Here is a 13,403-nt window from a genome sequence, read left to right on the forward strand (position 1 = left end):
CCATAAAACTTGACATGTGCAATAATCCCAGATTTTCTTACAACTTGTTTGCTTTACACCGTTTGGTCCTTTTCCTTTGTAATTTTAAACCCATAAGGCAGGGGCCCTTCTATCTTCATTCCCTCAAACTATGAGCTTCACAATCTCAAAAGTTTTTTTCTTAAATTTAAATATATATTTGTTTGATTTGTATGTATAAACTTGTTACTTATGTTCATAAAAGAGTTTCCTTTTATAGATAAAAACCATATAACTCAATTATTTTCTAACGAAGATATGATAAATAAGTTTGTGGTATGATTAAATACGTCTAAAACTAACCACCACATGTAACTTAAAAAATAATTTCATTTTTTTATAAGTCTCAAATTAACAATAGTGTGTAACAAGCATTTTCCAAATTTTTCTTCTCTATCTTCTTTGGAGCTATGGGCATTGATACAATTGCTAGGGGTATCCTCTCTCTTTCTTCTTTCTCATGATATGTTCATCTCTTGTAGATCATAGAATATGTGTCACAAACGTGCAAGTTTAGTCTTTGTAATCTTTGTAAACAAGTTAAATTGGTACACTCAATTTGAATAAAATGTGTAGATTTTCATAGCTCTAATTTATCTCCCACTATGAACCACTACTAGAAAAATAAGTATCTGACATCTCACCAACGGATAAAATAATTCAACAGAACCCATTGAATTTCCCCATAAAAGAAAGACATAAGAATTATATAAAAAGATAAACACCGGCAAGTCATCAACGTGGGGCAATCCAAACTTGGTCGTCGGTTGAAACTATTTAGTGATATATTATCCCTAAGTAATCCGTTGGTGAAATTAAGAATTAGATATCGAATATGATTTTAATATAGACTTTTGTAACACCTTAAATTTTAATAAATGGTAGGGGCAACACGGGCTTTAAATATATGTATGGAATGAAGACCAAGATATAGAAATAATGGATAATTAATAAAAGGCCCATTACGAGAGATTATGGCAAAGCTCACCATGGATCAACGTCTTTCATATTAGCGGACCAGATCTCATTCATATTTGAACCAGATCTCATTCATATTGGAAATAGTCAATCTCCATATCTGCTGGATATTTGTTAGGAATAGATTAGGAAAGTTGTTATGTGAATTCCTATATATTGTACCCTTCCGATTGTGCATGATCAATGAATGATACCATAGTATTCAATATGGTATCAGAGCCAATACCCCTTCACACAGCCAATACCCTATACCCACATCCTACATCAAAGCCCTTACCGACCCGTATTGGCAACAGGCTATGCTAAATGAATATAATGCATTAATAAATAATGGTACATGGGAGTTGGTTCCAAAACCAGAATCTCATCCGGTCATCCGATGTATGTGGTTGTTTCGTCATAAGTTCCACGCTGATGGAACTCTAGCGCGCTATAAAGCTCGGCTCGTGGTCAACGGTAAATCTCAAACAGTGGGTCTCGATTGTATGGATACGTTCAGCCCCGTGGTCAAACCGGCCACTATCAGAACCGTCTTATCGGTTGCTTTATCAAGAAATTGGCCAATCCATCAACTAGACGTTAAAAACGCGTTCTTACATGGGGATTTGAATGAAACGGTTTTTATGCATCAACCGCCCGGCTTTATTGATCAATCTCGACCCCACCATGTGTGCCGATTATGTAAGTCTTTATACGGACTAAAACAGGCGCCGAGAGCATGGTTTTACAGATTTGCTAATTTTATTACTTCCAAAGGTTTCAAGGGTAGTTTGTGCGATAGTTCTTTATTTGTGTATCGTCACGGTGATAACATGGCATTTCTCCTTCTATACGTTGACGATATTATTTTAACGGCATCATCTTCTACACTTCTACAGCATGTTATTCAACTTCTTTCAGGAGAATTTGCCATGACCGACTTGGGAACTCTACATCACTTTCTGGGCATCTCGGTTAAACGGAATTCGAAGGGCATGTTTTTATCTCAAACACAGTATGCTCGGGACATCCTTCACCGTGCCAACATGACCTCATGCAAACCGTGTGCCACGCCAGTGGATACGTTCTCCAAACTTAGTGCAACTGACGGTCCACTTTTGCAAGACGGGACTTTGTATCGCAGTCTCGCCGGGGCACTACAGTATCTCACCTTCATTCGTCCAGATATATCATACGGGGTCCAACAAATCTGTTTGTTCATGCATGCCCCACGGGAACCGCATTTTGCCTTTTTAAAACGAATTCTTCGCTACGTACAGGGTACACTCGATCACGGAATTCACATGTCTATCTCCACGAGCTCTACTCTTACAGCTTACTCGGATGTTGACTGGGGCGGATGCCCCGACACTCGTCGTTCCACCTCGGGCTATTGTGTATACTTGGGACACAACCTTATATCTTGGTCCTCCAAACGACAGCCGACCGTTTCTCGTTCTAGTGCCGAAGCCGAATACCGCGGGGTTGCCAATGCCGTTGCCGAGACAAGTTGGCTTCGTAACCTTCTTCTAGAACTCCACATTCCCATTCGCCATGCAACTATTGTGTACTGCGACAATTTCTCGGCTGTTTACTTATCCGAGAACCCGGTTCAGCACCAACGGACAAAGCACGTGGAGCTCGACATCCATTTTGTTAGGGAGAAAGTTCGACTCGGCTACATTCGTGTCCTACATGTTCCTGCAGCCTACCAATACGCCGATATTTTCACCAAGGGCCTGTCACGACAGTTGTTTCAAAGTTTTCGAACCAGTTTGAACGTGTGTCAAGACCCCCGTCCCAACTGAGGGGGAGTATTAGCGGACCAGATCTCATTCATATTGGAAATAGTCAATCTCCATATCTGCAGGATATTTGTTAGGAATAGATTAGGAAAGTTGTTATGTGAATTCCTATATATTGTACCCTTCCGATTGTGCATATCAATGAATGATACCATAGTATTCAATATTTCATTCTCCCATTTCATTCACCAAAGTTTAGAGAGAGAAAGAAAGAGAGATAGATAGAGAGAGAAAGTAAAGAATGGATTGTTTGGAGCCGGAAGCGTGTAAGTATATACATAAAACTGGTTTAATTTCTTCAGTTGATCCATATGCGATTCGATTAAATAACTATAACCATCCATAGGGTGTTCAGTAATAGAACCTCTACGAAATACCAAGAACACACACGATGGAATAACAGACGGTTCCGCTAGTAAACCGAACACAAACATATTCGTAACTTGAGATCCACGCCACAAGATTGATCTTATCAGATACGAACCAAGGAGGCGTGCGGCGTCGACTTGTGGTGGCCGTCGGATGGCGGAGAGAGGGAGAGGGGAGGGGGCGCGACGATGGGGTGTCGTTGTTGTTGTTCTGCGTTTAGGGTTTTCGTTTAAGCATAAGTATATACTAATTATATTTACACATTAAACCTCAAAGTTTTAACTTGTTCACTGAGTTGAAGACTTTTAATTAACTCTTAATTACTAAACAGTCCCAAATCTCCTTTTAATATTCAATAATAAATCCCCTCTATTGTTTAACTCTTTAAAAAATAATTAACTATTCCAAATAATTAATCCCGTGATTTTGTACCGCAAATCGTGTTTTATGTATTTAACCATTAAATATATCATTTATGTGTGTTCTCCAAAGTGTAACTCTTTGGATCGAACCATGAAAGCAATGTTAAATAATTGAGCATTGGACATACCGAATCCAACATTTTGTTCGTAGTGTTCTGGATTGTTTCATCGCATGATAATGCCGGTGTTCATTCTTATATCAGGAATTGATTTGATAGCCCACGGTGGTGCACGTGGTGGAAGATGTGGTAGTCGTGGGGGTGGACCCGATGGTGAACCCCGAGTCACGCGAAGGAAGACTGACGTGCGTGAATTAGATATATTTTTACCGATTATATTTTTCCACACAAATTCAGTTTTAAATATAGTTTTATTCTATAACTAAACCACACACACGAAAGGAAAATGTACCCGTCAAACAAATATAATTTTAAGAGTAAGATCCTGATATCAATTCGTGGACACGGTTTCTCAATAGTAAATTTTCGTTACTATAAAGCCGATTCAAATAACAAGTTGGGTTTTTTATACTAGCATACAAAATAATAAACAACTAAAATTAAACAAAATTCCAAACACTATCAATCAAGAAGTTCCCTAAACCAAGTATCCACTAATAATATGCAATGATCCATGAGCAAGAACTAGTGGTAATACAAAACTCTCAAGTAGTTAAGTCCTAATCAAGGTTGCTTAATTTTATTAGATGACAAAACATTCTAATCACCTAGAATCAATTTTTTTCAATTTCATTTGTGTAGTTTAAGTTAATCATTAAACACGAGTAAATGGTTTGGCAAAACTCCTAACTTGACAACTTAAGAAAAATTAATTTGAAAAACATATTAATCACCTAAGGTTATTTTAAAGTAGACAATAGTTTAATTTGTTCAAGTTATGAACCAAGAGCATGATCATACAAGAAAACAATTTTGGCCTAAATTACTAACTTACACAATTAAACATACTCAAAAATTCAACTTAACACCATTTGATTCTTCCAAATCCAGGTGAGAGATTACACACATGTTGAAACTTCATCTCATCTTTGTTAACAATTTCCGTTTCTAGTTTCATGTCATAAACCTAATTAATAAGCAACAAGATTCAATAATTAACATTTATACATGGGTTTTCCAATCATGAGCAAACATTCATCAAACATCAATGGATTCTAACTTTAAACATGCGTGTAAAATCCAAGAACGAAACTAAAATTTCATCATCAAGATTCCCATAAACATATTACCATAAGTTCTTACAAATCATCACATAATTAAAAGCTTTAACATGATTTAAGCAACTAAAAATGTCTAACCCATATGGCTCATAAGAATATCAACAATACTTGCAAAGATTACAAAGTTCATGATGGATTAAAAATGCAAACCGAGGGAATCGGAGCTCGTTCAAACCTTCTACTCGTTCTATAGTGAAGTGTTGGACTGAGAATGGATTCCTATCGGAGAAGACGACCGATTAACGGGTTGAACATAGCAACCGTCAAGAACAGTTAACTGATTAGACGGGGTGATTCCCATCAGATCGGACCACTTGGACTTGGTGGAGTTTCCGTTGCCTAACACGTCGTCATGTCGTCTCGGGTCGAACTGCAAACTTTCTAAACTTAGTAAATTTCCAGATTTCAAAACGAACAAGTTACCAAACGGACTGCCGTCCGATCGGATTGCCATCCGATCGAACGACAATCCGATTGGATGACTTGTGACTTTCAAACACTCAACAATTTTCAAGGTGTCAAGGAATTTTAGTTTCAAACGAATCGCCATCCGATCGGATGGCCATCCGTCCGGATGACCATACGGCCGGATGACCTGATCTGTAGAAACACTTCTTGAATCTTAAAATGCTACAATGAAAACTTCAAAGTCACATCATACACAAACACATCCATCCCAAACGAATGACAGTCCGATCGAATGGCCATCCGATCGGATGACCCTTCGTCACTCAGTTTACTCGCACCGTTTTACGCACTATTCAACGCTTATACTAACTATTCAGGCTAACTTTCCAGCGCTCCCTCCAATCCAATCCAAGACTGTGTTATTCATTTAACACCGATCTGTGAGTATACTCGATCCCTTTTTGCTTTACGCACTTTTGGGTGTTACATACGTTACCTATATCAAATCACATCGATCACACAAAGCAACACTTTTAAACGCTAATCGCTCTGCATGTATACGTGTTATTCGATGAATGCTTGTATGTTATGTTTACACAGTGATTGTTGCCTGACACCTTAGCAACGATAGTACCATAGTTTGGACTCAGCACCTGTCGTGGACAGGGGTTGTTAAGAGTATTTCTTCACGTGTCACAGTGGTGATATGTGTTGCGCATTCTATAAATCGCAGTCATGTCTGTGCATATTGGTAAGGATCTGCACGAAAATGTCCTAAAGCTCCCCATAAGTGAAAACCCGTGTCACACCCCAACCGATGGCGGAATCATCGGGGCATGGCACTGAGCGAAACAGATTGTCCAGAAATTTCCACAACAACTATCATTACTATTCAGTTTAAATAATACGTCCTACACCGTATCCCAAGTAGTAAAAACAAATTATTACAGATAACAACTAGTCAAATATTATGTTCCGACAACTCAGATTTTAAATATAAAAATTGTTCAAATGCTTCTAGAGACTCGATCTGCAAGATCTATAGACAACTATGCTCTAGATGCTTATTCTAAGCTCGCCTTCCTAGCGGATAAGCATCCTAATTGCCTGCCACATACGTTAAAATAAAGTCAATACATAAAATGTAAAGGTGAGCATACAAGTTTGATAATAGCATACAAAGTTCGAAATAGTTTACGCATAACCAACTCGTACACAGCGGAAAACGAAGCATGTTAATTATCGACAGGGATCTATCGATACCAATGACTGCGAGTTGACTACACGAGGCAGTTCGCAATACATGATTACCACCGTAATCCATGCAAGTAATTGTCCTTAACAACCCCCGTGTGAACGGGTGCTGAGTCCAAACTATAGTACTATCGTCGTTAAGGCAGGTAGACAGCATTCCACGTGTAAACATAACAACAAGCATTCATTTAGTCACGTAATACATGCAGAACGGTTAGCGTTTAAATAATTGAGTAGTGTGTTCGATTGTGATTTCGATAAGTGAAGTATGTAACACCCAAAAGTGCCAAAAGCAAAAAGGGTTCGAGTATACTCACAGCGATTGATGGATTGAAGGGAGCGCTTGAGAGTAGGGTTAGCCTGAATAGTTCGATAGCATAACGATGAGTAACACGTAAAACGAATACAAGTGTTGATGGTTCGAACAGCCTGGTCGATCGAACGGTAGGTTCGATCGGATGAGTTGTTCGTTCGGTTTAACCGTCCGTTCGGACAGCCTGTTCAGTCGGCCGGTATGCTCGATCGGTTGGGCTGTTCGAGTGGATTGTTTCTTCCTTTGAGTAGGATGTGTTTGTGTATGGTGTCTTGTCCTTTTGAAGTTTTCGTTGTAGTATTTGAGAATATTGAAGTGTCCTTACCTTTCAGGTCGATCGATCGAACGGGCCGTTCGATCGGCCGGCTTAACCGATCGGTTAGGTACCTCAGTAATAAGTCCTCAGCAGGATGTCACCTGATCGGACGACATGTTCGATCGGGTGGCACTCCAATACGTCGAACGAGTTGAAAGTCGATTAAGTGTTGATGCATAGTATCTCATGATTCGTAGAGTAATTCAAACCAAACCGTAGTTCGATCGAACAGCATTTCGTTCAATACTAAACTTCATGAAATTGTTAAAGTGTGGGGCCATGTGCTAGCCGATCGACTGGCCTGGTCGATCGACTGACGAGTCCAATCGGTTGGGCTGTTCGTTCGAACAGCCTGTTCGATCGGTCAACATCCTGACCTGGTCGGCCTGTTTGTCTGTCACTTGGCTGTCCTGACTGTTTGACGTTATTTCGAGGTATTTTTGACTACGAGCTGAACCATGGAACTTTCGTCCTTACTTGTTTTCCCCTGCTCGGACAGGAATCACCCAAGTCCGGCCGGTGAACGGTTCGGAACGGAGTTTATAGTTTATCCCGAAATCGGTGAACCTCGTAGATAGAATCCGAATCTTGAACCACACAACTATTAGAATGATTAGTGAGTTGGCTCAAGCTTCGTTTCCTCCGGTTTGAAGGCATTGAGTGTAAAAGAGTTGAAAGAAAGTTGGAAAATCCATCTTTCAATCCTTTACATCGTGTAAATGTTTAGATCTAGGATAGATCTTTGTTTGTTTATGTGGAAATCGGCTAGATCCAAGTGATTCTTGGTGGATTGAGGCCAAAACATGAAGTTCTTCAAGAACACCATGATGACATCATCCTAGAACACTTAGATCTTGATGATTTCACGGTTAGAAATCAAGATTTGAAAGATAGAAAGGTGTAGGAGCGTGCATTGATCAAGAAAGTACAAGATTTAGGATGAAATCTTACCGGGATTGAGAGAAATCTGAGAAATAGTGAAGAGCACGAGCTGGTCGGTCAGAGAGTTTCCAAAAGTGGAAAGAATGACAATGACAGGGCTATTTATAGGCTTCCCAAAGAGGAAAGGGCTGGCCGATCGGCCATGCATCCCGATCGGACAGCCTGCTCGATCGGACAGTCCGTCCGATCGGCTGGGCTGTTCGATCGGCTAGGAGCCTGATCGATCAACAGCCTGTTTCGAGCGTTCGGTGTGACGATTTCTGATATTTCGATTTCGATTGAAGATGATACGAATATGATAAAGTTTCCTATTCAAATTACTTTTAATCCCAACCACTATATCTACATACAAGCATCTATATTTCACACTTTCTTTTCGTCACCATTTATCATAATTTGATTTCGATTGAGTTCAATTGAGTTTCGAGTTTCGTTTCGATTGATCACCACACATAACATAAAGTAAACATGCACAGGTAACACATAAGGTACACACACACGTATAATAACCCAAAGTTGCATAATTCGAGTTTCGAGTTCGATGATGATTCGATTAGCTTGATTATTGGTTGATTGACTTTATCGCATTGTTACTTCCTATTATTCACAGTCGCAAATCGCTTCGCGTCGATAAACATTCGATTACCTCGATTCCTTTGATAAACACTTACTCCACATATTACAATCAACATAAACACCAACATAAAATAGACTAACTATAGTCTAAGAAGTCAATCTTGACTTTGACTTTGACTTTGACATTCGGTAACACGGGGTGTTACAGCCTCCCCTTGTTTAGGGAATTTCGTCCCGAAATTAGGCTGAAAGCTGTACATGTAAGACCCTAATGCGTATTTGACTAAAAGTCGCAGCGGAAGTTCAAGCCATAAACTTTCTTTCCTTATAATTACCTTGACTTACTTAAAACTTCATTTTAATACAACCTTTTCACATGAAGTCATCAATTGACTCATTTACAATTAAATGCATGACATGGGTTTTCTAAATTTCAACACCAACGTTTCCGTACAATCTGTCTTGTGACTCGATCCTCGATCTCTAATCCTTGAAGATCCTCGTGACTCGTACAACCTGCACTCACCACATTCATTCATAAATTAGCACACATTATATAAACAAGATTCATTCACAAACACTTCACTGTTCGTCATTTTTCAAACTTTAAGCATTACATCTGCGTATCCATTCCCTGGTGAGGCTTCAGTAATGTACCTGCATTACCTTTCATTCTCAAGGTACACCATTAAAACGTTAACACTCAACGTGTCTAAATCATGCTTATATACATACTTACATACAAACATACATTCACATCTACATACATACATATCTTTCATCCAACTTTACATACATGCATACACTCATACATGTCTTTACACATACATACATACACAATTACATACATACATACATACATACCTTTCCTACATCTCTACATTCATGCATACACTCATACATATCTTTATACATACGTACGTTCACATCTACATACGTACATACCTTTCTTACATCCTTACATACATGCATACACTCATACATACCTTTATACATACATACATACACATCTATATACGTAAAGGAAATTCTTAACTTAGAATCCCACAATTAGGTACCATATTACTACATATTCTTTAGGATCCCACCTTTGGGTACCATATTACTACTTATTCTTTAGGATCCCACCTTTGGGTACCATATTACTACTTATTCTTTAGGATCCCACCTTTGGGTACCATATTACTACATATTCTTTAGGATCCCACCTTTGGGTACCATATTACTACATATTCTTTAGGATCCCACCTTTGGGTACCATATTACTACTTATTCTTTAGGATCCCACCTTTGGGTACCATATTACTACATATTCTTTAGGATCCCACCTTTGGGTACCATATTACTACATATTCTTTAGGATCCCACCTTTGGGTACCATATTACTACTTATTCTTTAGGATCCCACCTTTGGGTACCATATTACTACATATTCTTTAGGATCCCACCTTTGGGTACCATATTACTACTTATTCTTTAGGATCCCACCTTTGGGTACCATATTACTACTTATTCTTTAGGATCCCACCTTTGGGTACCATATTACTACATATTCTTTAGGATCCCACCTTTGGGTACCATATTACTACATATTCTTTAGGATCCCACCTTTGGGTACCATATTACTACTTATTCTTTAGGATCCCACCTTTGGGTACCATATTACTACATATTCTTTAGGATCCCACCTTTGGGTACCCCTACCCGTCGGCGACGCCCTCTAGTTTTTTGCAGTTTTCTGCAGGTTCGTTTCGTCGTCCGTACGCACTAAAACGCACGTAACTTTTGAACCGTTTACCCGTTTGACCTCCCGTTTCTTCCTACATGCTTGTAAATTCACATTCTATCATATGAACATAAAATCTTACCTCCGGATTACGGAAATCCTTAACTTACATACATTCGACTTAACTATTTTCTAACTATTTGACCCGTTAAGGGTATTCGCGCATTAATTGGTCTATGACTGACCAAACCATCATCCCCACTTCCATACCTGCCCAAAACATTACTCTAATCGAATAACTTGCTTCTAAACCACTTTTAAGTTCGTTTACCCCAAAATACCCATCATGGGCATTTTGGTCAACCTTAAACCCATCATTTACGACGAAAGACCTTAACACATATTTGACCTCAAACATCATATTTAATTCATTACAACACTTTATTACTTACTTGTACTACGAAGTGATTACGGAAATCACTTACCTTTAGTGTTCGTATTCGCATCCGTTTCCTCGCCTCTTTTTGACCCGTTAACCTTCCATGCTTCCATCCATCTTGACATGATCCCTATACTTTCATGTCATCGCATTCACATTCTTGTTAGCATACATGATTGTACATATTAACAATCATATCAAATTCATGTTTCACATTTGACTTTCATTAGTCAATTCTAACAAGCATAAGGCATATTTCCACAAGTTAATCTTTCAAACTCATACAATTCATCGTGTCATCACATATAACACGTATGGATATAACACGCATCATATGACTTTCTATAATATCACAATTGTGACAAAAGTCCAACATTGCTACTTATGCACAGTTGACTTTCAAAAAGTCAACAATTTATCATATGAACTTTCGACTTAACCTCATACATCCATGTCATTATAGTAGACTATACTAATGACACTATATACATTTCATACTCACGATGCAATAAGCATACAACCACATGATCATCTAGTTATATGCACATACCAAACATATTTAATTCCGTTCATTCTAGTAATATAATTCTACAACTAACACCATGACCTATGCTTAACAACCCAACATCATTCTAACTTCATCCTATTCTAATGATCTCATATGCTTCACATTTAGTGTACTTTTACTTATCAATTTTGATTAAGCAATTATTCAAACATGTAGTAAACATCATACCACTCCAACATAGAGTACAATATTCTAATGCATACTTTTACTAAATAACATGGCCAACCAAATCCTACATGAATTCCATATAAAAATAGATTTCTCATGTTTATTTATCATCAAATACATCATATCCCCATATTATACGATTTCATCCATTACTTGCATACCATTTCATCTATTAATCCCACCTAGGCATTTCATCAAACACTTGGTGTGCATGCCACAATTTATGCATAATGTACAAGTGTTTCATGCTTTACTTCCTACTTCATGCTTTCATTCATCAATTAACACAAAAACATCAACAAATTCATATCACATTCAATCTACCTAACAAGAACGCATTACATACACCATAACACAACAAGATGTGAACAAGGATTGGACTTGGGTGATCATTCAAGTCATCATCCTTACCAAAACAAATGGGTTTCACCTCTAAACATCAAATTAACCTAAATCATGCATAACCCATGTTCAATATGATGATTCTAACACACACCCATTCACAATTTCATACAAATTCGCAATTTACATCATAACCCACTTCGTGAAAGATCACCAATCTAACTTTTAAGACATACCTTACAATCCCCTTGTGAAGGTGATCATTAATCCGTGTTCATTCATGAATTTAGACCTTGATTTGCCCTTCGATTTGATGATTCTTCACGTTTAGGGTTTCTTGAGCTCTCATGAGAGCTCCTGCTCCTTTCTAGAACACACGAATGTGTGTGTTTGTGTGTGTTGATTTTCATAAATAAAACCCATCTTTCCATCCTAACCGTTTTGGTCCCTCAAGTTTTCTCACTAATTAGAATTGACACAACTTTCATTCCTTATTTGTTTCTACCATACTTTTAACTAGGACGAATAACCTAGTTATTTATTTCTTGATGTACCCGATCATAACACTTAACGAATATAAACATTCGGGTTTTGGGGTGTTACAAGTCTACCCCCCTTAAATAAGGTTTCGTCCCCGAAACCTTTCTCATTTCCTCTTACACACACACATCTATGTTTGACTTCATAGTCATATCATAATTATATGTAATCATCCTATCTCAGTTCATATTTATTCATACTATTGACTTTTTTTATAATAAGTCCATATTTTTCACACCATACCTTCACATAACATTTTCATTTCCCTTGACCCGTTTTTAATAGGTCAATATACATACTTCTTCAAGCTTGTGATAATACGTTCATTCGTAGGATTTGTTTATAACGGATCTAATACTTTCATCTTGTCTTTTAAGATTACATTTCATACACACATTCTATAACATTCAACTCTTGTTTTGTTATCACAACAAAACTACTACTTCATAGTTACACCTACATGCTTAACTCCATAGTTAGCATCATTCTACTTTTCTATAGTCATTCGTACCTTACATATCCTTACGTTACCTTCAACTTGCCTCATTCGTTCTACATTACTATACCTCTCATTTCGTGCCTTACTTATTTTGCATAAGCATACGTGTCGTGCAATTCATTTCATGAGATTTTAACCAATACTCGAACTTTTCACTCAAAACCTTTGAGATTCGCTTCTTGATGACATAGTTTTCTTCTTATGTCAACTGAAAAAAAATCAAACTTCCCATACTATACCATACCCATTCCATCATTCATTTCGTAGGTCGTACCCAATTAACCAATTCATACTTATCTAACATAAGTTAAACTTTTTACTGACCTCATCTCATATCATCAATCGACGATCCGTAACCCAGATCGATCCGCATTCTTCACGAGTACTAGCCATACCAGGCTAGATTTCATTCATCCGCGTAATGCGCTTTCGCCCGTGCACATCCTTCCACCAATTCGGTTGGTTTCATCACATCAAGAGTTTCTAACATTATCATCTACA

General features: G+C 38.0%; 1 long non-coding RNA gene across 2 annotated transcripts; it reads right to left on the reverse strand.

The window, feature by feature from the left end:
- Positions 1-8,926: 8,926 nt before the first annotated feature.
- Positions 8,927-12,422, reverse strand: LOC118481164. 2 transcript variants are annotated; one of them, XR_004864618.1, is made up of 3 exons: positions 12,100-12,422; positions 10,832-10,915; positions 8,927-9,136 (listed from the first exon to the last, which is right to left on the reverse strand). It is a non-coding gene; the product is annotated as an uncharacterized LOC118481164 (long non-coding RNA). The 2 variants fall into 2 exon arrangements; XR_004864619.1 differs by having other exon boundaries at positions 10,832-10,920.
- Between the last annotated feature and the right edge of the window lie 981 nt (positions 12,423-13,403).

Source organism: Helianthus annuus, chromosome 8 (genome assembly GCF_002127325.2).
Source record: "Helianthus annuus cultivar XRQ/B chromosome 8, HanXRQr2.0-SUNRISE, whole genome shotgun sequence".
NCBI classification, from domain to species: domain Eukaryota; kingdom Viridiplantae; phylum Streptophyta; class Magnoliopsida; order Asterales; family Asteraceae; genus Helianthus; species Helianthus annuus.